At 37.3% G+C, this 27,894-nt stretch overlaps 1 long non-coding RNA gene across 1 annotated transcript in view; it reads right to left on the bottom strand.

Annotated features, from left to right (window-relative positions):
- The window catches only part of LOC132660209 (uncharacterized), a 119,053-nt gene that overhangs the window by 18,820 nt on the left and 72,339 nt on the right, over positions 1–27,894 (bottom strand). Inside the window, exons 2-3 of the long non-coding RNA XR_009601534.1 lie at positions 23,698–23,850; positions 2,585–2,675 (exon numbers count right to left, since the gene is read on the bottom strand). This is a non-coding gene — a long non-coding RNA (uncharacterized LOC132660209). The remainder of the gene's footprint in view (positions 1–2,584; positions 2,676–23,697; positions 23,851–27,894) is intronic.

Genomic DNA, 27,894 nt, shown 5'->3' on the forward strand with positions numbered 1-27,894 from the left:
CAGAGTCAGACACGACTGAGCGACTGAACTGAACTGAACTGAATCTACCATGAGAAACAGTCCTCTACTTCTTTTCTGTCTTTGCTACAAAAATTGCCTCCATTTCTACACTGCTTTTTTCATCTTTCTTCTTCTAGGTTTTCCTCATACCCTGAAAACATGATACGCTACCTTGCTAAGGCTGAAAAACAGAGTACCCTAGACTGCGTGACTTAAAAACAGCAGAAATTTATTTCCTCTCCCTCTGGAGGCTGAAAGTTCAAGATCAAGGTGTCAGTAGGGTTGATTTCTCCCGAAGGCCTCCCTCCTTGGCATGTACATGTCCATCTTCTCCCCATGTTTCATGTGATCTTCCCTCTGTTCCTGTATTGTATCCTAATCTCTTCACCTTAAAAGGACACCAGTCATATTGCTTTAGGGCCCTCTCTAATGACCTCCTTTAACTTTAATTATCACTTTAAAGAGTCTGTCTCCCAGTTCAGTCACATGCTGAATCACATATTGCGGGTTAAGAATTCATTATGTGAATTTTAGAGGGACACAATTCAGCCTATAATACATGCCTATACATCATCCTAATAATATTTTTTCCATGGAAATTCCCTCTACCCCTCCTCTAGTAAAATGATTTCACCATTCTCTTTCTTGAACTTAAGAGAGTATTCTGTATTCAGTCTTTGTGCATATGCACCATCTATTAACTCTTGGCTTTTAATGTCTATGCTGAGAAAATTCATTCTGAACATTACCTAAAGATGTCTTCAGTTTTACAAATAATTCTAACTATTTTTTCTATAACTATATACAATAGTATCTATTTTCTGTAGAGTTGCATTTCACGCCTCAAATCTTATAACTTTTAAATGTCTTTCTATTTCAGTTTTATTGAGATATAATTGACATACAACATTGTAAAAGTTTAAGTTGTAGTACAATGATTTGTGTTTCCCAGGTAGTGCTAGTGGTAAAGAACCCGCCTGCCGACGCAGGACATGTAAGAGATGTGGGTTCAATCCCTGGGTTGAGACGATCCCCTGGAAGAGGCAACCCATTCCAGTATTCTTCCTTGGAGAATCCCATGAACAAAGGAGCCTGGTGGCTATAGTCCATAAGGTCTCAAAGAGTGGGATATGACTGAGGTGACAGCATACATGCACATAATGCTTTGAGTTACACATATCATGCAATCATCACAATTAATTTAGTGAACATCCACCATCTTCTAAGGATACAACATTAAAGAAATAGGAAAAAAAGGTTTTTTATGATGAAAATTCTTAGGATTTACTCTCTTAGCAACTTTCATCTATAATGCACAGCAATATTAATTATATTTATTATGCTGTACATTACACCCCTAGTATTTATGTATCTCATAATTGGATGTGTGTATCTCCTGACTGCTTTCATCCAATTTCCCCTCTTCCCACCCTCCCCATGAGTCATCTTTTCTCATGAATTTATTTGTTTGTTTTTCAAGTATAACTGGCCTATAACATAACAGGGCATTACATAACAGGGTGGTTTAGTCACTAAATTGCATCCAACTCTTGTGTCACCATGGACTGTAACCCACCAGGCTCCTCTATTCATGGGATTTCCCAGGAAAGAATACTGAGGTGAGTGGCCATTTTCTTCTCCTGATCTCCAGGAGATCTTCCTGATTCAGCAATCAAATTGCATCTCTTGCATTGCAGATAGATTCTTTACTGCTGAGCCACCAAGGATTGCTATCTGTTTCAAAATGATCACCAAAGTAAGTCACCAGTTGGCATTTGTCACTATAAAAAACATTATGTCATTATCGACTATATTCTCCACACTGTATATTTCATAGCTCTAACTGATTTATTTTGTAACTGAAAGTTTGTACCTCTTAATCTCCCTCATTCATTTTCTCTTCTCCCTATCTTCTTTCCCTCTAACAGTGATCTGTTCTATTATTTGTATCCATGACTCAGTTTCTTTTTAGCTATGTTTATTCATTTTTAGATTAAAAAATATATGCATCCTTATGTCCACTGTAGCATTATTTACAATAGCCAAGATATGGATGCAACCTAAATGCCCATCAATAGACAAATGGATAAAGAAGATATGATATATGTATCCAATTGAACATTATTCAGCCATTATAAAGAATGAAACCTTGCCATTTATGATAACATGGATGTACCTAGAGGGATCATGCTAAGTGAAATAAGTCAGAGAAAGAAAAATAGTGTATGATTTCACTTAAATGTACTTTTTCCTACAAAATTCAAACTACAACATATATAACTGGTAGAATCTAGGACGTCCTGACACTATTTTTTTCAGGAACTCAAAATTTAATTGAAGTATCTATAGACCAGAATTTCTATCATATCTTAGGTAAAGATTGTTTGCCTGTTTATTAGTTTTGGGATTGTTGTTTTTGTTCTTGGAGGTTTTGTGTTTGTTTCCTTTCCCTATTTTTAATAAAGATTGTAGGATTTCCTCATTGATCTATTCTTACATACCCAGAGAGAAAGTAAAATTTTCTGGATAAGCAAAACAGGATATAAGCATGAACTGACATAATACACAAATACTAATTAAATACCTGTATATACTATCAGGAACACAGCAAATGCTGGATACTGAGCAGTGATCAAAGCAGACAAGGTCCCTGTTTTCATGGAATACATAATCTACTGGAGAGAGAAAAAGACAAACCCCAAATAAATACAAATATGTATTATTACGATGGGGAAGGGTTATCATGGCAAAAAAAGAAAAAACAGAATCAGGAGGACATGGACTGATGCAGAACACTTTGGATAAAATGGCTTTAGAGTAGAGAACTAAATATAGAGAAGGAAAGAGCAATCCTAATATTTGGGCAAGAATATTCCAGGAAGTACAAGTAGCATATGCTAATCTTAGAATATCAAAAATAGTAGCAAAAGGTCAAAATAGTTGAAACTCAATGAAGAGTGAAGTGGAGATGAATTCTAGAATATTAGATCTGAGCAGTTAAGATCATATAGGGAACTCATGCTTTGGTAATAACTTGACTTTAAGTGTGATGTGAATGTTTTGAACAGAGGGCTGATATATATATATATATATTTAAATGATTACTATAACACTTCTGACCATAATAGAATTGCTTGCACCAGACAAATAGTCTAAGCAAGAACCATAAGAAAACCTGGAAAAAATGGGAAAAAAGAGAGAGAGAGACATAAAGGAACTGATGAGTTTCACAGAACTTGAGGAATCAGGATTCCAGATATCGAGGAATCACAGAGAGATGAACTGACACTTTACATCTGCTTCTTCTCTAAGCAGATTTGCTGATTCTTCAACAAATCTGCTGCAAAAGGCAAATGCTTAGAGTCACAGAGTCAGAATAATTTTTGGATATTTCAGATGACTAAACAAGCAATACTGGAGGTAATAGCTGCCAATAAAGATAGGACATAGAAATAAGATCTCAGGAATGAGGAGGCAAAGAAAAGTAAGCTTAAACTCTGCACATCACAGATTTTCCACTTGAGCTCAAAAAGTCTGAAGGTAAATGACAGTACAAGTACTAATCTAGAAAATCTATATTAATATCAAACAGTAACTTTAAGTGAAGAAGTATTATAGAAAGATACCTCAATAACAGTTGTAATTAATTCACCAGGAATATTAACAATTCTAAATTTTTATGCACATGAGAACATAGTTTCACAGTTGTTAAATAGACAAATCTATAATCATACTGAGAAACTTATGACATACTTCTCAATGAGTATCTTAGTCTGTTTGAACAAAAAGTATGATAGTGTGGCTTATAAACAACATAAATTTATTTCTCACAGTTCTTCATGTTGAGAAGTCTAAGACCAAATCACTGGCATAGTGAGGGTCTGCTGAGGGCCTGCTACCTGGTTCAGAGACATCTATCTTCTCACTGTGTCCTCACATGGCAGAAGGGATATGGAAGCTCTCTGAGGTCGCTTTTATAAGGGCATGAATTCCACTTATGAGGGCTCTACTCTCATGACCTAATCATTTGGTTTTATTGGAGAATGACTTCATATCTAAAGGTAGAAGTAACAGCAATCTTAAGTAAAGGTCATAAATCAGAGAAGAAAGACTTTAAAGTCATTGTTTGAAATAATCTGTTGCTCAAATATCATTAAAGATGAAGAATTTGAAACAAATATCCCTATAAATGCATAAGTTTTAAATATTAGTATATCAAATCGAGTAACCTATAAAAAGAAAATACCATTTACTTGTATTTCAAACTATAAGATTTGCATAAAAAGCTGGAATTCACTCAATGCTGCAACTGTTCTTACTCAAAAAATAAGTTTTTAAGTCATTTTACCACCTGAATTGCTAAACAAAAAGTTGTTTGATGAAATTCAACATGAATTCTTCTTAAAACTATTAGAAATCAATCAATAGAATTTTTAAATTTTCATTTAAATATAATGAGAAAGCTAATTTTAAATATTATACTTAATAATCAAAACTTTAAGCATTACCCTAAACTCACAAATGAAATCCTGAAATATGCTGCTACTGAAGAGCTGCACTCAATACGCCAATAAATTTGGAAAACTCAGCAGTGGACACTGGACTGGAAAAGGTCAGTTTTCACTCCAATCCCAAAGAAAGGCAATGTCAAAGAATGCTTAAATTATCATATCATTTCAGTTCAGTTCCCCAGTCATGTCCGACTCCTTGCGACCCCATGAATCGCAGCACGCCAGGCCTCCCTGTCCATCACCATCTCTCAGAGTTCACTCAGACTCACGTCCATAGAGTCAGTGATGCCATCCAGCCATCTCATCCTTGGTCGTCCCCTTCTCTCCTGCCCCCAATCCCTCCCAGCATCAGAGTCTTTTCCAATGAGTCGACTCTTCGCATGAGGTGGCCAAAGTACTGGAGTTTCAGCTTTAGCATCATTCCTTCCAAAGAAATCCCAGGGCTGATCTCCTTCAGAATGGACTGGTTGGATCTCCTTGCAGTCCAAGGGACTCTCAAGAGTCTTCTCCAACACCACAGTTCAAAAGCATCAGTTCTTCAGCGCTCAGCCTTCTTCACAGTCCAACTCTCACATCCATACATGACCAAAGGAAAAACCATAGCCTTGACTAGACGGACCTTAGTCAGCAATGTAATGTCTCTGCTTTTGAATATGCTATCTAGGTTGGTCATAACTTTTCTTCCAAGGAGTAAGCGTCTTTTAATTTCATGGCTGCAGTCACCATCTGCAGTGATTTTGGAGCCCCCAAAAATAAAGTCTGATACTGTTTCCACTGTTTCTGCATCTATTTGCCATTGAGTGATGGGACCGGATGCCATGATCTTCGTTTTCTGAATGTTGAGCTTTAAGCCAACTTTTTCACTCTCCTCTTTCACTTTATCAAGAAGCTTTTTAGTTCCTCCTCACTTTCTGCCATAAGGGTGGTGTCATCTGCATATCTGAGGTTCTTGATATTTCTCCCGGCAATCTTGATTCCAGTTTGTGTTTCTTCCAGTCCAGCATTTCTCATGATGTACTCTGCATGTAAGTTAAATAAGCAGGGTGACAATATACAGCCTTGACGTACTTCTTTTCCTATTTGGAACCAGTCTGTTGTTCCATGTCCAGTTCTTACTGTTGCTTCCTGACCTGCATACAGATTTCTCAAGAGGCAGGTCAGGTGGTCTGGTATTCCCATCTCTTTCAGAATTCTCAACAGTTTATTGGGATCCACAGTCAAAGGCTTTGGAATAGTCAATAAAGCAGAAATAGATGTTTTTCTGGAACTCTCTTGCTTTTTCCATGATCCAGCGGATGTTGGCAATTTGATCTCTGGTTCCTCTGCCTTTTATAAAACCAGCTTGAACATCAGGGAGTTCACAGTTCATGTATTGCTGAAGTCTGGCTTGGAGAATTTTGAGCATTATTTTACTAGCATGTGAGATGAGTGCAATTGTGTGGTAGTTTGAGCATTCTTTGGCATTGCCTTTCTTTGGGATTGGAATGAAAACTGACTTTTCCAGTCCTGTGGCCACTGCTGAGTTTTCCAAATTTGCTGGCATATTGAGTGCAGCACTTTCACAGCATCATCTTTCAGGATTTGAAATAGCTCAACTGGAATTCCCTCACCTCCACTAGCTTTGTTCATAGTGATGCTTTCTAAGGTCCACTTGACTTCACATTCCAGGATGTCTGGTTCTAGATGAGTGATCACACCATCGTGATTATCTGGGTCATGAAGATCTTTTTGTACAGTTCTTCTGTGTATTCTTGCCACCTCTTATTAATATCTTCTGCTTCTGTTGGGTCCATACCATTTCTGTCCTTTACCGAGCCCATCTTTGCATGAAATGTTCCCTTGGTATCTCTAATTTTCTTGAAGAGATCTCTAGTCTTTCCCATTCTGTTCCTCTGTTTCTTTGCATTGATCGCTGAGGAAGGCTTTCTTATCTCTTCTTGCTATTCTTTGGAACTCTGCATTCAGATGCTTATATCTTTCCTTTTCTCCTTTGCTTTGCACTTCTCTTCTTTCACAGCTATTTGTAAGGCCTCCCCAGACAGCCATTTTGCTTTTTTGCATTTCTTTTCCATGGGGATGGTCTTGATCCCTGTCTCTTGTACAATGTCATGAACCTCATTCCATAGTTCATCAGGCACTCTATCTATTAGATCTAATCCCTTAAATCTATTTCTCACTTCCACTGTATAATCATAAACAATTTGATTTAGGTTATATCTGGATGGTCTAGTGGTTTTCCCTACTTTCTTCAATTTAAGTCTGAATTTGACAATAAGGAGTTCATGATCTGAGCCACAGTCAGCTCCTGGTCTTGTTTATGTTGACTGTATAGAGCTTCTCCATCTTTGGCTGCAAAGAATATAATCAATCTGATTTCGGTGTTGACCATCTGGTGATGTCCATGTGTAGAGTCTTCTCTTGTGTTGTTGGAAGAGGGTGTTTGCTATGACCAGTACGTTCTCTTGGCAACACTCTATTAGCCTTTGCCCTGCTTCATTCCATATTCCAAGGCCAAATCTGTCTGTTACTCCAAATGTTTCTTGACTTCATACTTTTGCATTCCAGTCCCCTATAATGAAAAGGACATCTTAAGGTCTAGAATTATCATATAGTTGAACTCATTTCCTATACTAGCAAGACTGTGCATAAAATCCTTCAAGCCAGGCTTCAGCAGTATGTGAACCAAAAACTTCCAGATGTATAAACTGGATTTAGAAAAAGGAGATGAATTCAGAGATCAAATTGCCAACAACTGTTGTATCATTATAAAAGCAAGAGAGTTCCAGGAAAACATCTACTTCTGCTTCATTGACAATGGTAAAGCCTTTGATTGTGTGGATCACAACAAACTGTGGAAAGTTCTTCAAGAGATGGAAATACCAGACCATCTTATCTGCCTCTTGAGAAATCTGTATGCAGGTCAAGAAGCAACAGTTAGAACCAGACATGAAACAATGGACTGGTTCCAAATGGGAAAGGAGTATATCGAGACTGTATTGTCATACTGCTTATTTAACTTATATGCAGAGTACATGATGTGAAATGCCAAGCTAGATGGAGCACAAGTTGGAATCAAGATTGCTGGAAGAAATATCAACAACCTTAGATGTGGTGATGATACTACCCTAATGGCAGAAAGCAAAGAAGAACTAAAGAGCTTCCTGATGAAGGTGAAAGAGGAGAATGAAAAGTCTGGCTTAAAACTCAACATTCAAAAAACGAAGATCATGGCATCTGGTTCCATCACTTCACAACAAATAGATGAGGAAAAAGTGGAAACTGTGACGAATTTTATTTTCTCAGGCTCCAAAATCACTATAGACAGTGACTGAAGCCATGAAATTAAAAGATTTTGCTCCTTGGAAGAAAAGCTATGACAAACCTAGAAGTAGAATTGAAGTCGCTCAGTCCTGTCCGACTCTTTGCGACCCCATGGACTGTAGCCTACCTCGCTTCTCCATCCATGGGATTTTCCAGGCAAGAATACTGGAGTGAGTTGCCATTTCCTTCTCCAGAGGATCTTCCTGACCCAGGGATCGAACTCAGGTCTCCCACATTGTAGGCAGACGCTTTACCATCTGAGCCACCAGACAGCATATTAAAAAGCAAAGACATCACTTTGCTGACTAAGGCCCAGATGGTCAAAGCTATGGTTCTTCCAGTATTCTTGTACAGATGTGAGACTTGTGCCATAAAGATGGCTCAGCACCAAGGAATTGATGCTTTTGAACTGTGGTGCTGGAGAAGACTCTTGAGAGTCTCTTGGATGGCAAGGAGATCAAGCCAGTCAATCTTACAGGAAATCAACACTGAATATTCATTGGAAAGACTGAAGGTGAAGCTCCAATACTTTTGCCACCTGACGTGAAGAGCCAACTCACTGGAAAAGAACCTGATGCTGGGAAAAATTTAGGGCAAGAGGAGAAGCAGACGACAGAAGGTTAGATGATTGGGTGGCATCACTGACTCAAGGGACATGAATTTGAGCAAACTCTGGGAGAGGGTGAAGAACAGGGAAGCCTGGTATACTGAAGTTCACGGGGTCACAAAGAGTTGGACATGACTTAGTGACTAAACAACTCCCTATAACCATTTCCAGGTACCATTGTACAAGTCCTTGTTAGTACAATAAGTCAACAAAAATAAAGAAGCTGTATAAAATTTGAGGATGAAAAGAAATTTTTTTACAAAGGATATGGTCATAAATATAGATATTACTAAAATTTTACCAATTATTAGTATTTTGCAAGTTGTTAGTTATCTAGCAAGCTGTTAGACAGAAGGCTTATTTAAATGAATTATCCATACCAACAAAAAGAAACTAAATATGCAAATGAATTAATTCATAAAAAGCCTGCCAGTCATTAAATATCTAGTAATAAATTTAATGAAAGATGAATATATATATATATATATACAGAGGTCACAAAATACTGAGCTAAATTAAAGACCCAAATAAAGGGAATAGAAAATGTTCCTGGATTTGAAGACAATATATTTTGCTAATATTTCCACTGTTCATAAATTGATATATGTAATCAGCATAACACTAACCAAAAGAAATTAGTATTAAACCCTATTCTCAATCTCTACACAAAGAAATTACTTCTAAGTAAATGGATTATAAATCTAAATATAAAAGTTAAAACAGCAAAACTGATAGACAAAAATGTAGGCAAATCATATTTTGACTTAACATTACAAAATATGGACAGTTTCAAAACTGTTAATCCTATAGAACTTGAAAAAATAGTCACTTAAAGTGTACCAAATAGCCAATGGACACATGTAAAGATACCGAAATTCAATAGTGATGAAAACAATGTCCATAAAATGACAACTAAACACTTCTAATCACCATCTCTAAGAGCAAAAGAAAGAAGACAAAGTACCAAGTATTGGTTATAAAATACCTTAGGTGAAGACCTCATACTCTGCTGATGTGTGTATATATTTGCACAGCACTTTCAGAAACCTTTTGGCTCTTACCTACTAAAGTTGATCTCACACAATCCCTTCAATTCCACTTTTAGATCTATACCTAGGATAAAAACATATATTTTCCAAATACGTGCAAAAGTTGTTCATACTAGCATTATTTATATGAGCCCTAAACGTGGAACAATGCCAAATAGTTGGATGTAAAAATATGATATCAGTTCAGTTCAGTCACTCAGTCATGTCCGACTCTTTGTGACCCCATGAATCGCAGCACGCCAGGCCTCCCTGTCCATCACCAACTCCCGGAGTTCACTCAGACTCATGTCCATCGAGTCAGTGATGCCATCCAGCCATCTCATCCTCTGTCGTGCCCTTCTCCTCCTGCCCCCAATCCCTCCCAGCATCAGAGTCTTTTCAAATGAGTCAACTCTTCGCATGAGGTGGCCAGAGTACTGGACTTTCAGCTTTAGCATCATTCCTTCCAAAGAAATCCCAGGGCTGATTTCCTTCAGAATGGACTGGTGGATCTCCTTGCAGTTCAACGGACTGTCAAGAGTCTTCTCCAACACCACAGTTCAAAAGCATCAATTCTTCAGCGCTCAGCCTTCTTCACAGTCCAACTCTCACATCCATACATGACCACAGGAAAAACCATAGCCTTGACTAGGTGGACCTTAGTCGGCAAAGTAATGTCTCTGCTTTTGAATATGCTATCTAGGTTGGTCATAACTTTTCTTCCAAGGAGTAAGCATCTTTTAATTTTATGGGTGCAGTCACCATCTGCAGTGATTTTGGAGCCCCCCAAAATAAAGTCTTACACTGTTTCCACTGTTTCCCCATCTATTTCCCATGAAGTGATGGGACCAGATGCCATCATCTTCATTTTCTGAACGTTGAGCTTATACATTAAAGTAAAGTAAGTAAAGTAAAGTCACTCAGTCATGTCTGACTCTTTGCGTCCCCATGGATTTTAACCTACCAGGTTTCTCTGTCCATGGGATTTTCCAGGCAAGAGTACTGAGTTGGGTTGCCATTTCCTTCTCCAGGAGATCTTCCTGACCCAGGGATTGAACCCGGGTCTCCCACATTGTAGGCAGACACTTTACCGTCTAAGGCACCAGGGAAACACTGTACAACAATGAGAACTTTTAACTCTTCAGAAGATAGAGACTTAGGAAAAGAAAGTTTAATTTTAGATATGGTAAAATTAACTATTAGACTATTAGACATCCAAGTAAACATTTTTTGACTATAAGAAGCTGAATTTCAGGGGAAAAATTGGTAATTGAGGTATAAATTTTGAAGACATCACTTTTTGTATGACAGTGAAATCTTGCGACTGGACAAAATCAGCTAGAAGATAAAAGTAGAGACAGAAAATGGCCAAGAACTGAGCTTAGGCTTTCCTAAATGTATATTCAACAAGATAAAGAAAAAACAGCAAAGAAGGTTTAGAAGGAATGATAAATCAAGAAAAAGTGATGTCAGATACATCACATAAATAAAGCATTTCAAGAAGGGGTGAGTTTATCTCCTGTATCAGGTGTATATTTTAAGTCTCTAGTACGGATATTAAGAACTGAGTTTCAAATTTGGCAATTCAAATATCACCGGTGATTTTAACAAGTGTTTTTCATATTGAGTTGTGAAAATAAAATCTGAATTGTAGACAGCACTAGAAAAAATGGGACAAGAGGAAGTTGAGAAAATGAGTAAAACAATTTTGACATATATAAAAGCTAAGAATCAGGGTTGAATGTGGGGGAGGGATATATAATGAGGCTTATTTTTAATTTTTTAAGATTGTAAAAGTTTATAGACTACAAAAGAGATATTTAGTAGACAGGAGAACTTGATGGAGTGAGAAAGATTAATTGCAGAAACAACAATTTTGAGTATATTCTTAGGCGAAATCCAGAGTATCGGTAGAGGTTTTAGCCTTAGATGTGATCGGAAACATTTTAACTTATGTAATAGAAAAGAGAACAGAATATATAACTATGGATACAGAATTGGATATAGACCAGGTGAGTTATGTAGAAGGTACAGTTAATTCAACATCCTTATTTCTCATGGTCGTTACCTTGCATTTTCTATATTACATGGAGAGTTTAAATTTAAAAATGGGAATATAGTATATATCACTATTCATTTCAAGTTTGTTTTAGCCACATGGTTTCCCAAACAAATAATAATTATCTGCTGAATACATATGTAGAAAAAAAATCCAACCTGTTTGAAAATTATATTCACCCTTACTGAGAAAATTCCCATAAGGTTTTTGATGACATTCTGTACCAAATTTCTGTAATTACTTATATATGTAATTCTTCTTTCCAAGTCAGTTACATATGCTATTTTTATGACCTTGTTGAAAATAGATTTTATTAATCCAGCAAGGAGCTTCAAAGAGAGATGTGGCCTTGAATATGGAATTTCAGAGAATAATTATCTCCTTCCAGCATAAAATCACATCTTCGGTTAGCAAAGAATATAAAATAGAAACTTCTTCAGATGGAGAAGAAAGATATTCAGAGGTTAGGGGGAATCTCTCCAAATTGTTCGCATATTCTAAGATATTCCAAAAATAACAGACTCAGTGTATTCTAACCAACACCCAAGCTTTTATATAATAAACCTGACTGAATTGTGTACTAGTCCAATTCTGAAAAACTTCAAAAGCATTTAGAATCAATCTCTGAATGTGGATTTTATCCCTCTTCTTACTTTTATTGGCAAAACAGTCAGCTTTTTGCTTTGTTTTAGTTTTTCTGGGGGGAGGTTTTGCCCTGCTTAGAGTCCAACTTAAGTTTCATATCATTATTTGAAGGAAGAATTGAGGATTCTTATACTTTATGTTAAATATTTCATTGTATCTGAAGCAACTAGCCCTTCCCACAGATTTGCCATTTCTTCAGCTCAATTCAGCCGCTCAGTCACGTCCAACTCCTTGTGATTCCATAGACTGTAGCATGCCAGGCCTCCCTGTCCATCACCAACTTCCAGACCTTGCTCAAACTCATGTCCATCTAGTCCATGATGCCATCCAACCATCTCATCCTCTGTCATCCCCTTCTCCTTCCTTCAATCTTCCCAGCATCAGGGTCTTTTCAAATTAGTCAGTTCTTTGCATCAGTTGGCCAAAGTATCAGAGGTTCAGCTTTAACATGAGTCCTTCTAATGAATTTTCAGGACTGGTTTCCTTTAGGATTGGATGGTTTGATCTCCTTGCAGTCCAAGAGACTCTCAAGAGTCTTCTCCAACATCACAGTTCAAAAGTATCAATTCTTTAGGGCTCAGCTTTCTTTATAACCCAACTCTCACATCCATACATGACTACTGGAAAAACCATAGCTTTGACTAGATGGACTTTTGTCAGCAATGTTTATGCTTTATAATATGTTGTCTAGGTTGGTTATAGCTTTCCTTCCAGGGAGCAAGCATCTTTTAATTTCATGTCTTCAGTCATCATCTGCAGTGATTTGGCGCCCCCTACAATAAAGTCTCTCACTATTTCCATTGTTTCCCCATCTATTTGCCATGAAGTGATGGAATTAGGTGCCATGATCTTAGTTTTTTGAATGTTGAGTTTTAAGCCAACTTTTTCACTCTCCTCTTTCACATTCATCAAGAGGCTCTTTAGTTGTGGCGTCATCTGCATTTCTGAGGTTATTGATGTTTCTCATGGCAATCTTGATTCAGCTTGTGCTTCATCCAACCTGGCATTTCACCTGATGTACTCTGCATGTAATTAAATAAGCAGGGTAGAATACTTTACATACTCCTTTCCCAATTTGGAACCATTCCATTGTTCCATGTCTGGTTCTAACTGTTGCTTCTTGACCTGCATACAGATTTCTCAAGAGGCAGGTAAGGTGATCTGTTATTCTCATCTCTTTAAGAATTTTTCAGTTTGTTGTGATCCGCACAGTCAAAGGCTTTGGCATAGTCGATAAAGCAGTAGACTTTTTTTTCTGGAACTCTCTTGCTTTTTCGATGAGCCAACAGATGTTGGCAATTTGATTTCTGGTTCCTCTGCCTTTATTGAAGGATAATTGCTTTACAGAATTTTGCTGTTTTCTGTCAAACCTCAGCATGAATCAGCCATAGGTATACATATATACCCACCCTTTTGAACTTCCCTCCCATCTCCCTCCCTTCCCACACCTCTAGGTTGATATAGATCCCCTGTTTGAGTTTCCTGAGCCATACAGCAAATTCTTCTGCCTTTTCTAAATCCAGTTTGAATATCAGGAAGATCTCAGTTCATGTACTGTTGAAACCTTGCTTGGAGAATTTTTAGCATTGTCATTGCTTATATCCTATAAAAACTAGCCTATGCAAGCACTTACCTTTCCACAGAGCTTCTGTCAGTGGGAGGATACTCTCAGAGGATTAGGAGTCAAGATCTGATTAGGTATTTTACCATTGCCAGATATGACTACTGCATTACCATCCAGGAGGTATTACTTTCCTTATTGCCCTCCTTCAGTCTGAGGAATTCCAAAACCACATTTATTACTCAAGAACAGTTGCTTGTGACCTACTCTCAGGTACTAACTTTTGTATTATTTTAATTTATTGTTTGATTGATTTAATGTATTTGAGTGTCATGTACCACAAACCAACTAAATAAAATCAGGGAGATAGCTGAGTGACAGGAACTTCCTAGACAAGTTGTTCAGTTAATCATGAAATGAGAAAAAGCTGAAGAAACAGTTCCTGGGAAGAGCAAGGAAAAGGGAAGATTTGGGAATTTCAGCAGCAGGAGTTTGATGTTATGAAAGCTTTAAGGTTGTCATAAGTTAACTCCAACTTAATTCTGACAGCCTTCACTCTGTATGTTACTCCATAATTTTTAAAATTTCTAATAGATAAACTATAATTGACATAGCCTCTGTCAGATGCCTGCATTTGTGACCAGATGAAAAGATAGTTTTATCAGATATATGACCAGGGTGGTGGGTAACAGGCTTCTGGTAACACGGAGAAAGTATGTGATATGTATTAATACATACTATACAATAATTTAGTAGCTACCCTCCTGTAAAATGTAGAGAAGTTGTCATACTTTTGTCTGTTATCTTTCCCCTTCACTTAAACTGGTTGTCTGTTTTCCTAGAATGTATATATAATTATACCACCTAAGTAGCTTTCAATTACATCACCTCTTCCTACAGTCCTGGGATGATAAGTGTCATCTTTCTTCTCTTATTTCATTTTTCTATCTAACTTCCATTGGCTTTCTTGCACAAAGTCTGAAACTATAAAACTGTATGTATGAAATTCTACTCTTAAAAACAAAACAAAATCAATCAACCATCTTTTGGATGTGTCTGTGTTTTAATTACCCATATTGTACCCCAAACTGTGAAGCATTATATAAAAGGTGGACAGATAATCATACAGGACAGTGCCTTCTAAAATTTCATTTAAAAATCATGCTATACCTTAATCATTTGAAAAACAGATTTCAGCTTAAAACATATAATATTTATTACCCATAGCATATTAATTATGCAAGCGGTTTTCAAATTTTAGTTCCCAGTCAATAATTTAGACTGCTTCATAAAAATACAGAGTTCCTTTTCTTATAATTTGTTACTTTGGCCCATAATGTCTTTTGGGGGCCCCAGAAAATAGTATGTAACAAACACCACACAGAATCTGGAGCAGGCTCTCTGAAGATTAAAAAGCTAAGAAAAATTTAACTATAATTTCAACCCTATGTGTCAATCATAAGCATAAATAGACATTATGAAATCAGTTATCACTACTGGCTATTGGTTGCTAATCATGCAGTTTTGAAAAGCTGAGGAATCATTTTCCTCTAGAACTTTAGATTTTTGCAAATATTAATTACTGTATTAGTGTATTTTGTATCATAATTATTAGGAAGAGAAAGAGCACATATTCACTTATGCATTATCATCTTCTCTTAAAAAGAAATGTAGGGGAAACTAAAATTAAGGCATGGTCCCAAGATTACACAGCAACTGAGACTCAATTCTTATTTACTATTCATTTTACTTTCTTCCACTGTCACTACATTAGCTTTCAAAGAATGTTCTACAAAAAAAAATAAGTATTAAAAAAAGTAATAGGTTAATTTCACCAAATAATGTAAGTACTTTTTTTTCTTTTTTTATCAGCTGGAAGCAGCAGAGGAGTGTTATTCCTCCTGGTATTTCTCAACCAGACTCTTTTGCATGATAAAACAATTTTACTCTCATTGGCCTATTGTAGCATTTAAGTTCACTTCCCATCCATCTACATTCCAGTTGGGCACCATAGAGGTTTAGTTTTCCATCCATCTGTTGAAACAATCAACCCCTTCCTGTCTATGCTAATGATAGAAGAAGGATATATACATATATATATATATATATATTTTTTAAGGGCCCTGTAGTTGTTCTAGTTTAGTTTTATTTTGCAATCCAGAGGCATTTGGACCAGCAGGTCAATGAATTCTGGGAACTGCCTCATTTTGACACATGAGACCTTTGAGGAAAGAATCAAAGTTAAATCCCATGAATAAATGCTAGTGTTTAATAACCATTCCATTCATGGAAGCTTTATTGTGAATTCATAAAAGCAAGGACAACATTTCCTTGCTAGTCTACAAATCATCATCATAAGTAAGGCAATCTTGAATAAATTGAGCTGGACTATGTAGCCTGCTTGGCAGTTGAGAGTTTTTAAATATGGATGGGAGAAGCAGACACTGGAGAAGCTGTCCTAAAGCAAGCAAATGACAGCTCTCACAAATAAAGGGAAAAATGTTAAAACAATAAACGAAAGAGAAACAATTACTTGCTCATTACAAACATGTCATATTGCATTCTTTATTCTGATTGTGGAAAATTAGCCATTGACTACCAGAAACAATTGATTTTCCTTCACAGCTGTTTTCTAATTACATCTGAACACTGAAAATTCTAGTGCAGCCATTCAGCTGTACAAAGAGAATTTTCTTTTCTTATTGTTGCTTTTGCTGCAAGCTATACCCAGCAGCATGACTGGAGTGAGATGTTCGGTACTGTATGTCTGTGGTATTTGGATTGAATGCCATGCTTTTCAAGGATGTTATAAGAACTCAAATATTTTAAATTACACAGGGCTAGACTTAGTGAACAAGCTGTTTGGCCAGATGCTATTATATAGCTTTCTCTTTCTTTTTAACACCATTATCAAAAGAAGAAGAAAAAAAAAAAGAGTAAGATAGCTTCAATCCCAACATCCACTTCTTAGTCACTGTATAATTGCCAGTGGATCTATTTTTGTCATTGTGGTTTCTGATGAGTGCTTTGGCACAGTCTTTCAGTGGGGGTCGGGGGTGATAGGCAGTTTCCTGTCAGTTGATTCTGTGTGTAAATTCAAAGCAAAGAGCATGGAGATTATTAACAGGCAGGATTCCAAGGTTTCAGAGAAGCAATTGAAATTTTGGATGCTTTCTCTAAGCTCTTCAGAATTTCTCCCAAAAATGATTTCAGTCTTAAACGAGGCCAGAAATGTGAAATTTGCCCTTGGGAGTTTTCTAGGACTTGTGGTTAGTAAATTCTGGAAAAAGAGTTAAGCTACTTCCTTCAGAGCTTCGGGTTTCTAACTAACCCTTGCCATAATTTAGGTAAAATCAGCAATGTTAACAACTCTAATAAAGTGAAACCTCGAAATAAGCTTATTTCTTCTCAATGACATAGTTTTTTTAAAAAAACTTTAAGCTTTTTAATGCTATTGTACCAAGATCTGGTTTCTTTGCTGTCATTTATTAAATATTTGCCCTTCAACTAAGAAGTAATCTTAACCGCATGCCTGTTCACTAGATTGAGACTTTTTTTTCTTGTTTTGAATGTGATAGCCAACCTCTGTAGTTCCTGAAGCAATGCAATATAACTTGACATTTGCTATTTTACTTGAAAGCCTCAAAGAGTCTTCCATAGTACAGTCCATTTTAATATATCTTCTGCCAAGATTAAGAAGATTGGGTTGATACTTTACCTCAAATTTTTCAATGTTTTTTATTCCAATTTTGGATAAATTTCATTTGCAACATATATAATATAAATAAATCTTAACAAGAAGTAGAACAATATAAAAGTAAAGAAGAAAAATCAGAGCCAGATTATAGATGAAGCAGAAACAAACAGATTTTCAAAGGAATTATTACAATATAGGAAAAGAGAACCTCAGTATATATTGATCTCATTTCTAAATACAACATGGAAAAGTTGAGATTTATATCAAAGGGGCAGTTTGAGGGGGTCAGGGGATGGAAACCTCAGGGGTAAGTGGTGATTCTGGCTTAGCAGATTCAACACAATTCTTACTAAATTAGACCAGGGTTATCACCTAACTCTTGTGAGTAGTGGACGATGAGGAACTTGATCTTCAGATCCAGAGTGGTGAAGTCTCACTTAACAGGATTCTTGCATTTAAGCAAGAATCTTGAGGACATGCCTCAGGGAGCCAGGCTCAAGAAGCCAGTCAATAGTCTGGTCAAGGAGAGAGTCTTTGTCATAATGTACTGACACTAATTTTATTTTATTACATATTTTCTCAGTTTTTGATATTATAAAATGTGAAAACCATTAGCATCAAGTTTTTTAACCTCTCAAAAAGAATTTTTGAAACAATTAGGAAAAAAAGAGCTTTGGGTGTGATGGAGACACACAATTAATCTAACAAAATGAATTTTTAAAGATTCTGGGATTTTCCTCACATCTAACCATAAAACTATTAATAAAACAAAAATAATTTCCTATCAGCATCAAATAATGCCTAATGTACACTACCCAATATTCAGGATTTGGTTATCAAAATCAAAAGCATTGCACATATTTCATTTCTAAAAGGGTATAATATATAGAATTAGAGGCCTAAAGCTCAACATTCAGAAAAAAAAAGATCATGGCATCCGGTCCCATCACTTCATGGGAAATAGATGGGAAACAGTGGAAACAGCATCAGACTTTATTTTGGGGGGCTCCAAAATCACTGTAGATGGTGACTGCAGCCATGAAATTAAAAGACACTTACTCTTTGGAAGAAAAGTTATGACCAACCTAGATAGTATATTCAAAAGCAGAGACATTACTTTGCCGACTAAGGTCCACCTAGTCAAGGCTATGGTTTTTCCTTTGGTCATCTATGGATGTAAGAGTTGGACTGTGAAGAAGGCTGAGCGCTGAAGAATTGATGCTTTTGAACTGTGGTGTTGGAGAAGACTCTTGAGAGTCCCTTGGACTGCAAGGAGATCCAACCAGTCCATTTTGAAGGAGATCAGCCCTGGGATTTCTCTGGAAGGAATGATGCTAAAGCTGAAAGTCCAGTACTTTGGCCACCTCATGCGAAGAGTTGACTCATTGGAAAAGACTCTGATGCTGGGAGGGATTGGGGGCAGGAGGAGAAGGGCACGACAGAGGATGAGATGGCTGGATGGCATCATTGACTTGATGGGCATGAGTCTGAGTGAACTTCGGGAGCTGGTGATAGGGAGGCCTGGCGTGCTGCGATTCATGGGGTCACAAAGAGTCGGACACGACTTAGCGACTAAACTGAACTGAACTGAACTGAACAATTATTGGGAGGTGAGGAATGAAGGTCAAAAGGGCTGATTTCAGTGAATTCTTAAGTAAAGGAATCTTAGGAAGTCATTCATGATTTCAGTTGCCTACCATCCCTCTAAGAGTAACCATCAACAAGATAGCCCAAGATCTCTGGGAAAAAAAACCCACATCTGCCATCTGCCAAAATCTACCCATTTACGCTCCACTATCACATGAGAACACTGGCTTCTAATCCTACACAACCTCATGAGATAGCCTCTTACCAGCTTAGTATAATTGAACCCCAGTGGGAAGGGTGGTAAAGACTTATAGTTTCCAGCCTTTATGCTCCTAAGGAATAGGAAGTGTCTTAGAAAGTCAGAGATGATCATATTACAAAAATATCTAGAAGAACTACATTTGAATACAACAAGAATCCAATTCCTGAAAGCAATAGCAACAATAATGATACCTCATGTACAGCTCTTCAATGAGACAGTCATTGAGTTTTTCTTTACCAATGGGCTTCCCAGGTAGTCCTAGTGGTAAAAAAAAAAAAAAAAAAAAAAAAAAACCCTGCCTGCCAATGCAAGAGATGTAGGTTAGATCTTTGAGTTGGGAAGATACTCTGGAGGAAGGCATGCAACCCACTCCAGTATTCTTGCTTGGAGAATCCATGGACAGAGGAGCCTGATGGGCTATAGTCCATGGGGTCAAAAAGACACAATTAGGGCAACTTAGCTTGTACATACGATATAAATTTTTCTCCAGACTTAACTCTGTGTCAACTATTCAATGATAGCAGCAGCAATATATACCACAAGGGAAGCCCTGATAAGGATAGAACTGTGATCTGATAGCATTAGTGTCCTTGTAAGAAGAGTCAGTGGAGAGCTCCTAACACCACCTTCTTGCTCTTTTTCCCTCTCAGAGCATGCACAAAGAAGAGATCAGGTAAACACAAAGCAAAAGGTAGCTGTCTGAAACCACAAGGGAGGACTCTCACCAAAGGATAACTCAGCTGGAACCTTGATCTTGGAATTCTAGTCACCACAGTTGGGATAAAATAAACCTTTGTTGCTTAATAAGATCACCAATCTGTAATATTTTATTATGGCAGCCTAAGCAGATAAGTATGCTGCTGCTGTAAGTCACTTCAGTCGTGTCTGACTCTGTGCGACCCCATAGATGCAGCCCACCAGGCTCCCCCGTCCCTGGGATTCTCCAGGCAAGAACACTGAAGTGGGTTGCCATTTCCTTCTCCAAAGCATGAAAGTGAAAAGTGAAAGAGAAGTTGCTCAGTCGTGTCTGACTCTTAGCGACCCCACAGTCTGCAGCCTACCAGGTAAAATAAAATTGAATTGTTGATTCTGCAAAGAAAATACAAAGTTTACTTTCTATTTGATTTGTTGAAATTGTTTGAGAATGATCATCACCACGGTCACTTATCAGAGCTTGATAACCATATTTATTTCCAAGTACACATTTAATCCCATTACTTGGTAGTTCACTTGAATGTTAGCTCTACAGTTATACCAAACTGTGACACTCCCTGTATTGACTCCATATAAGGCGGCATTATAAATTTAATTTAAGAATTAATGTTTCCAATTCAGGAAAAATTAAATTGATATAAACTCTTAATTCTTCTAGAGGGGAAAATAGATTCTTCATTTATTTTGCTACCATAGTATGAAATGACAAGACAGAATAACCTCATTTTTTTTCTAATTTTTCATTATTATAAACCATACTGCATAAACACTCTTACCTCATTTTAGTTTGAATGTCTCTCTCTCCAAGCCAACTGAGCCAAGAATTTTGGATACAGACAATTTATTTCAGAGGATATCCCAGGCACCAAAAATGTGGAAATCGAAAAGGGAAAACAGGAAAGAGAAAATGGGCAATAAAGTATGTTTTAAGAAGAAGAATACCACCGAGAGCAAATGGGATGTGATTCCACTGGGGCTTGTGTGGACAATGCCTCAAAATTACTCTACCAGCATACAAGGAGGCTGAAGCATTTAGCTCCTGCCTCTCCACTCCCTACATTGACAGCTGCCCCCAGCAATATTCACACAGGCATTTCCTAATTGCTCCCACATCCATCATTTAGGTCCCATTTGTTCCTGGAGAAAAGGGATTCAACCAGAGAATGTAGACCCAGACACACAAGTCAGGGTCTGACAGCAGGTCAGGAGCTGTTTACAGAAGCAATAGGTGAACTCAGGCAGGCAAAGGGACATGAGTCAAATATTAACAGCATCTACTAAATCTTTATGCACTAAATAAATCATTATGTATATATATTAAGAGTTTCTCTAGGATACATGCATGTCTAGGGACGCTTTCACTGAGTTATGCTAAACTGCATCTTTGATTTCATCAGATAGTACCAAACTATTCCTCAAAGTGGCCACAGGACTGGAAAAGGTCAGTTTTCATTCTAATCCTAAAGAAAGGCAATGCCAAAGAATGCTCAAACTACTTCACAATTGCACTCATCTCACACGCTAGTAAAGTAATGCTCAAAATTCTCCAAGACAGGCTTCAGCAATACGTGAACCATGAACTTCCTGATGTTCAAGCTGGTTTTGGAAAAGGCAAAGGAACCAGAGATCAAATTGCCAGCATCCGCTGGATCATGGAAAAACCAAGAGAGTTCCAGAAAAACATCTACTTCTGCTTTATTGACTATGCCAAAGCCTTTGACTGTGTGGATCACAATAAACTGTGGAAAATCCTGAAAGAGATGGGAATACCAGACCACCTAACCTGCCTCTTGAGAAATCGGTATGCAGGCCAGGAAGCAACAGTAAGGACTGGACATGGAACAACAGACTGGTTCCAAATAGGAAAAGGAGTATGTCAAGGCTGTATATTGTCACCCTGTTTATGCAGAGTACATCATGAGAAACCCTGGACTGGAAGAAACAGAAGCTGGAATCAATATTGCTGGGAGAAATATCAGTAACCTAAGATACGCAGATGACACCACTCTTATGGCAGAAAGTGAAGAGGAACTAAAAAGCCTCTTGATGAAAGTGAAAGAGGAGAGTGAAAAAGTTGGCTTAAAGCTCAACATTCAGAAAACGAAGATCATGGCATCCGGTCCCATAACTCCATGGGAAATAGATGGGAAACAGTGGAAACAGTGTCAGACTTTATTTTGGGGGGCTCCCAAAATCACTGCAGATGGTGACTGCACCCATGAAATTAAAAGACGCTTGCTCCTTGGAAGAAAAGCTATGACCAATCTAGATAGTATATTCAAAAGCAGAGACATTACTTTGCCGACTAAGGTCCACCTAGTCAAGGCTATGGTTTTTCCTGTGGTCATGTATGGATGTGAGAGTTGGACTGTGAAGTAGGCTGAGCACTGAAGAACTGATGCTTTTGAACTGTGGTGTTGGAGAAGACTCTTGAGAGTCCCTTGGACTGCAAGGAGATCCAACCAGTCCATTCTAAAGGAGATCAGCCCTGGGATTTCTTTGGAAGGAATGATGCTAAAGCTGAAAGTCCAGTACTTTGGCCACCTCATGCGAAGAGTTGACTCATTGGAAAAGATTCTGATGTTGGGAGGGATTGAGGGTAGGAGAAGAAGGGGACGATCGAGGATGAGATGGCTGGATGGCATCACTGACTCGATGGAAACGAGTCTGAGTCAACTCTGGGAGTTGGTGGTGGACAGGGAGGCTTGGCATGCTGCGATTCATGGGGTCGCAAAGAGTCGGACACAACTGAGCGACTGAACTGAACTGATTCCTCAAAGTGGCAATGGCCAAAGACAATTCTGCAAAAAAAAGAAAAAGAAAAGTTCCAATGGTCTGCTTTTTCACCAATATTTGCTACTATGAGAATATTAAATTTCTTGTCAATTTGATATTAAGTAATGTTTTACTGTATGTTAACTTGTAATTAAATCCTTGATTATTGGTAAGCTGACCATCTTTTCACATGTTTAACTGCCATTTGTACTTTTTTTTTTCCTCTCCTGACTTGCCATTTATACGTTTTCCACTTTGCAGTTTTCCTTTTTTCTTATCAATTTGTTAATGGTTTATATACATTCAATCTTTAGTGTCTTTCCAATTTTTTGTCCTTATTTATGGCTGCTGGGAATGTAAAATGGTAGAGCCCTCTGAATGAAAACCTGCACATTAAAATTTTACAATATTACTCAGCAATCATGCTTCTGGGCATTTATCCTAGAGATGTAAAAGCTTGCATCCACACAAAAAGCTGTATGTGATGTTTCATTGTAGCTTTATTCATCATGCTGCTGCTGCTGCTAAGTCACTTCAGACGTGTCCGACTCTGTGCGACCCCTTAGAGGGCAGCCCACCAGGCTCCCCTGTTCCTGGGATTCTCCAGGCAAGAACACTGGAGTGGGTTGCCATTTCCTTCTCTAATGCATAAAAGTGAAAATTGAAAGTGAAGTCGCTCAGTCATGTCTGACTCTTTGCCACCCCATGGACTGCAGCCTACCGGGCTCCTCCATCCATGGGGTTTTCTAGGCAAGAGTACTAGAGTGGGGTGCCATTGCCTTCTCCGTTATTCATCATAGTCAAATGTAAATAACCCAAATGTTCTACAATGTATGTTTGGCTTAACAAATGGGTAAATCTATATGGTGTGTACGTGCATGCTAAGTTGCTTCAGTTGTGTCTGACTCTTTATGACTCTATTGTCCATACTTGCCAGGCTCCTCTGTCCATGGGATTCTCCGGGCAAGAAAACTGGAATGGGTTGCCATGCCCTCCTCCAGGGCATCTTCCCGGCCCAGGAATCAAACCCACATCTCTCATGTCTCCTGCATTGGCAGGCGGGTTCTTTACGACTCGCACCACCTGGGAAGCACAAACAGTACCATGAGATAGCAAACAGTAATAAAAGAAAATAACAAATTATTTATACATGCAATAATTTGGATTTATCTCAATGCCATTATGTTGAGTGAAAAAATATCTTGCATCACAAAAATATAGAGCCAAGTGACACAAATATGGAAATTGAGAACAAAATGGTTTTCGAGAGTTAGGGTTATTGGAGAGAAAGTTGTGAAATCCTTGTGGATGAAATAGTTTTCTATCATGGTTCTGGGTGATAGTTACATGGCTCTACACATTATAAAGTGACATAGACACTTGTACACATCTTGTACAATTGTTACAAATGTTAATTTCCTGGTTTGGATATGATACTACAGGCAGGTAAGACATAACCACTTAAGGTAATGGTGAAAGACACACACAGAACTTCCTAGACTATCTTTTATCTTTGTACCTTCTTATTAAAATATATTATTCCCAAACAGAACTTTTTAAAATTAAATCAGTAAGTGCTAAAGGAAATCAACCCTGAATATTCATTGGAAGGACTAATACTGAAGCTGAAACCTGATACTTTGGCCACCTGATGTGAAGGGCTGACTCATTGGAAAAGACCATGATGTCTGGAAAAATTGAAGGAAAAAGGAGAAGGGGGCAGCAGAGAATGAGATGGTTAGATAGCATCACATACTCAATGGACATGAATCTGAGCAAACTTCAGAAAATAGTGTAGGACAGAGAAGCCAGGCACGTTGCAGTCTTTAGGGTCACAAAGAGTCAGACACAACTGAGCAACCGAACAACATCAAGAAAACAGAAAAGGAACCTGCCAGACTAACTGAAAATGCGAGTCATTTTATACTCTTGCCAAAAATAAATGAGCTTTTATTTCAGCACATTAAAAATATCATTTCATTATATTCTTTCCTGATGCTCTTAGGTGAGAGGCCTGTTATATTCTTAACTTGCTTCTCTTTAATCAGTATATCCCTTTTATCTACTTGCCTTTAATTTTTTCTCTTTGTCATATTTGCAGTTTGAATGTAATATACATTGGTTTTCGCTGTTTGTTTAGTGTGAACTGCTAAATACATCCTGATCTCTGAGAATACTGGGTATTTTGGTTGATATATATCACTAATTTGGGCTTCCCTGGTGGCTCAGCTGATAAACAATCTGTCTGCAACGTGGGAGACCTGGGTTCAATCCCTGGGTTGGGAAGATCCCCTGAAGAAGGAAAAGGCTACCCACTCCAGTATTTTGGCCTGGAGAATGGACTATACAGTCCAAGGGGTTGCAAAGAGTCTGACATGACTGAGCAACTTTCACTTTCACTAAAGATTACTCCCTGAAGTATATTTTCATCCTAATTACATCTTTCTTCTTCTTCTCCTGAGTTTTCAGCTAGATTTACATTAGATTGTATGACAATAATATTGTTCCTCAAGTCACAGATCTCCTGGACTAGCTTTTTTCCCATTTTTTTCCCCTTTAAATTTAGTTTTCCTCCTCTCTTTGGAAATTCTATTGACCTGTCTTCAAACTGTCCAAATCTTTCCTAGGCTGCTTTTCTAGTCTATTCAAAGTCTACTGATGAGCCCATTTAACATATTCTTAATCTTTGTTTATGTGTTTTTTTTTTATTTCTATCATCTCAACTTAATTATTTCTTACGTTTTCCATTTCTCTGCTAAAACCACCAATCTTAGCTTTCATGTTGCCTACCTATTCCCATTAGAACCTTTAACATACTAATCATAGTTATTTCAAAATGCCTTTCTGAGAGGTCTAAAATGTTTATCACATCTAACTATGGCTCTGATCATTGTTTTGCCTCTTCAGAGAGAGAGAGGGCGGGGTGGGGGGTGGGGGGGGGGGGGGTCGGAAGATGGAGAGAATGCCTTCATTTCAGGCTTTAGTTTTTTTCTTGTGTGTTTCACCAGACAAAAGTTCATCATGCTTTGCAATGTGCTAGATTTTGAGTGTCATATTCTAACTGGTTCTTCTCTTTGTGCTGCTTCTCAGAGACTCTCTTACCACTATTCGAGCTGCATTATAATACTATGTGTTCCCAACATTTGTAGTGGTAGTTGTCCCTTTCAGGATAGAGGGAGAGAAGAAGAGAGTTCTCTAATATTCTGAATTTGGGTCTCAGGGATACAGCGTTTGGAAATGTTCCTGCCTCTCCTCCAGATATATATAGGCTCTGATATGTATGCCATTCCCTCCCCTAGCTTTTGAGTTTTGTTTTGTTTTTTAACCCCGGTTCTTCAATTCCCAGCTGCAGTTGGTTACCACCAGTGCCCTCACTCTACAATTTTGTTGTTTATCACCCTGAGGATTATTTTGTTCCATTGGGAAGTTAGGGAGATGGTTTCCTGGACAAATTTGATAGTGGCTGCTATTCTCATTCCCTAGGTAGTTCCATGAGGCAAGCTTTCTTGTGGTTTTCCCAAATAGTCCTTTGAGCTTGTAGTATCCATGGAGGAAAAGCTTACAAAAATGAAGTATATTCTCCTCCATCTGTGGGTTCCCTCTGGCCTTTAGCAATATACGGACATCTAGCTCTATCTCTGCACTGGCTTAGATGGCCATGGATAGTGTCAGACAGGCACATATCCGGGTTCTGTCTCTCCCTGCAGAGCTCTCTTTAGATTTCAGGTTAGCAGTTTATCCTCTAATCTCAGTATCTTATGGATTCAAAAAGGTAATTAATTTTCAGTTCTTTCACTTTCATAAATGAGAATTACTGCCTTTTTATCTCTCTACTAAGGCTGAGCTGAAACTGGAGTAATAATCATTATTTAAAAAAAACAAATTATTAAGATATTATACTGGGTACAATTTGTATCATTTACCAGTGAGAAAACTAAGGCTCTGGAATTCATATACAAAAAATAATTAGCTAGAACTTGGGAAAACAAGGCCAGAATCCAAGTTTTTTGAATCCCAATATAATATAATTCATAGCAAACAAGATTGTATGTCATTTTCCCTTTACTCTTTCTATTAATTATGACTTTTTGTAAGACAAATAAATATGGAAATCACTGAAGCAAGTCTTTAATTTTGTACTTACATAAAAAAGAGATGTGACATGTAGGAAATATGTAGAATTTTAGTGGAATATCTGAGACTACTAAAATTCACTGTTAATGATGCTGTGACATCATATTTCCTTGGTAAGAAAAAATAAATAGCCCTCATATATTTTAAAGACTTTTATGACAGATTATTTTTAAGAGGTATGACTTAATTCTGAAGAGCCTGTAAAATCAAAATGATCTTTATATTTAATATAAATCTTTCACAATGAACTACTACACTCATTATATTTATATTTTTGCATTTTGTAACTAGATAAAAATACAAATGAACCAAACATTTGTTATCACTTAACTGTATATTTTCAGTTGTTAAAATGTGCTAAATGATAGTTCATTTCCCCCCCACACATTTAAGGGAAAAAGTCCCTAGTTTATGTAGACACTTTCAAATAAGCACTGCAGGTCTTTACTGAAAATATAAGTTGTTTCTTTCTTTCTTTATTTTTAAGTTTTGGTTTGCTTTAAGGAGAAAGCACTACCGCAGTAATATTAATATCTAGGGAGTATATCATATTTTTAAAGTAATCTCCAATGTGGTTTTAGCATATAGAAGACTCAAATGGATCAGTGGGAACAGATTATAGAATCCAAATGAGGTATATATGGTCAATTTATTTTCCAAAACAAGTAATGTGAGGTCTTTACAGAAAGTGAAAAAAGAGAAAATGGTCCATTTATTTTCCAAAACAAGTAATGTGAGGTCTTTACAAAAAGTGAAAAAAGAGAAAAGAATAATCTTTATCAAAAAAAGGAAGAGAAAATGTTCTGAAAAATTAATCATTTCTATCTAAAAGAATGAACTGCATCCCATAGCTCACTCTTTGACAAAAACTAACTCAAAACGAACTATGGCAGTGAAGTAAGAGGTCAAATTATAAAGTCTCTAGAAGAGATAAGAAAAAAAAAATTCCTTGGTCCTTAGCATAGCAAAGGACGATAGGATATAAAATTTAGA

Source organism: Ovis aries, chromosome 8 (genome assembly GCF_016772045.2).
Source record: "Ovis aries strain OAR_USU_Benz2616 breed Rambouillet chromosome 8, ARS-UI_Ramb_v3.0, whole genome shotgun sequence".
Lineage (NCBI taxonomy): Eukaryota > Metazoa > Chordata > Mammalia > Artiodactyla > Bovidae > Ovis > Ovis aries.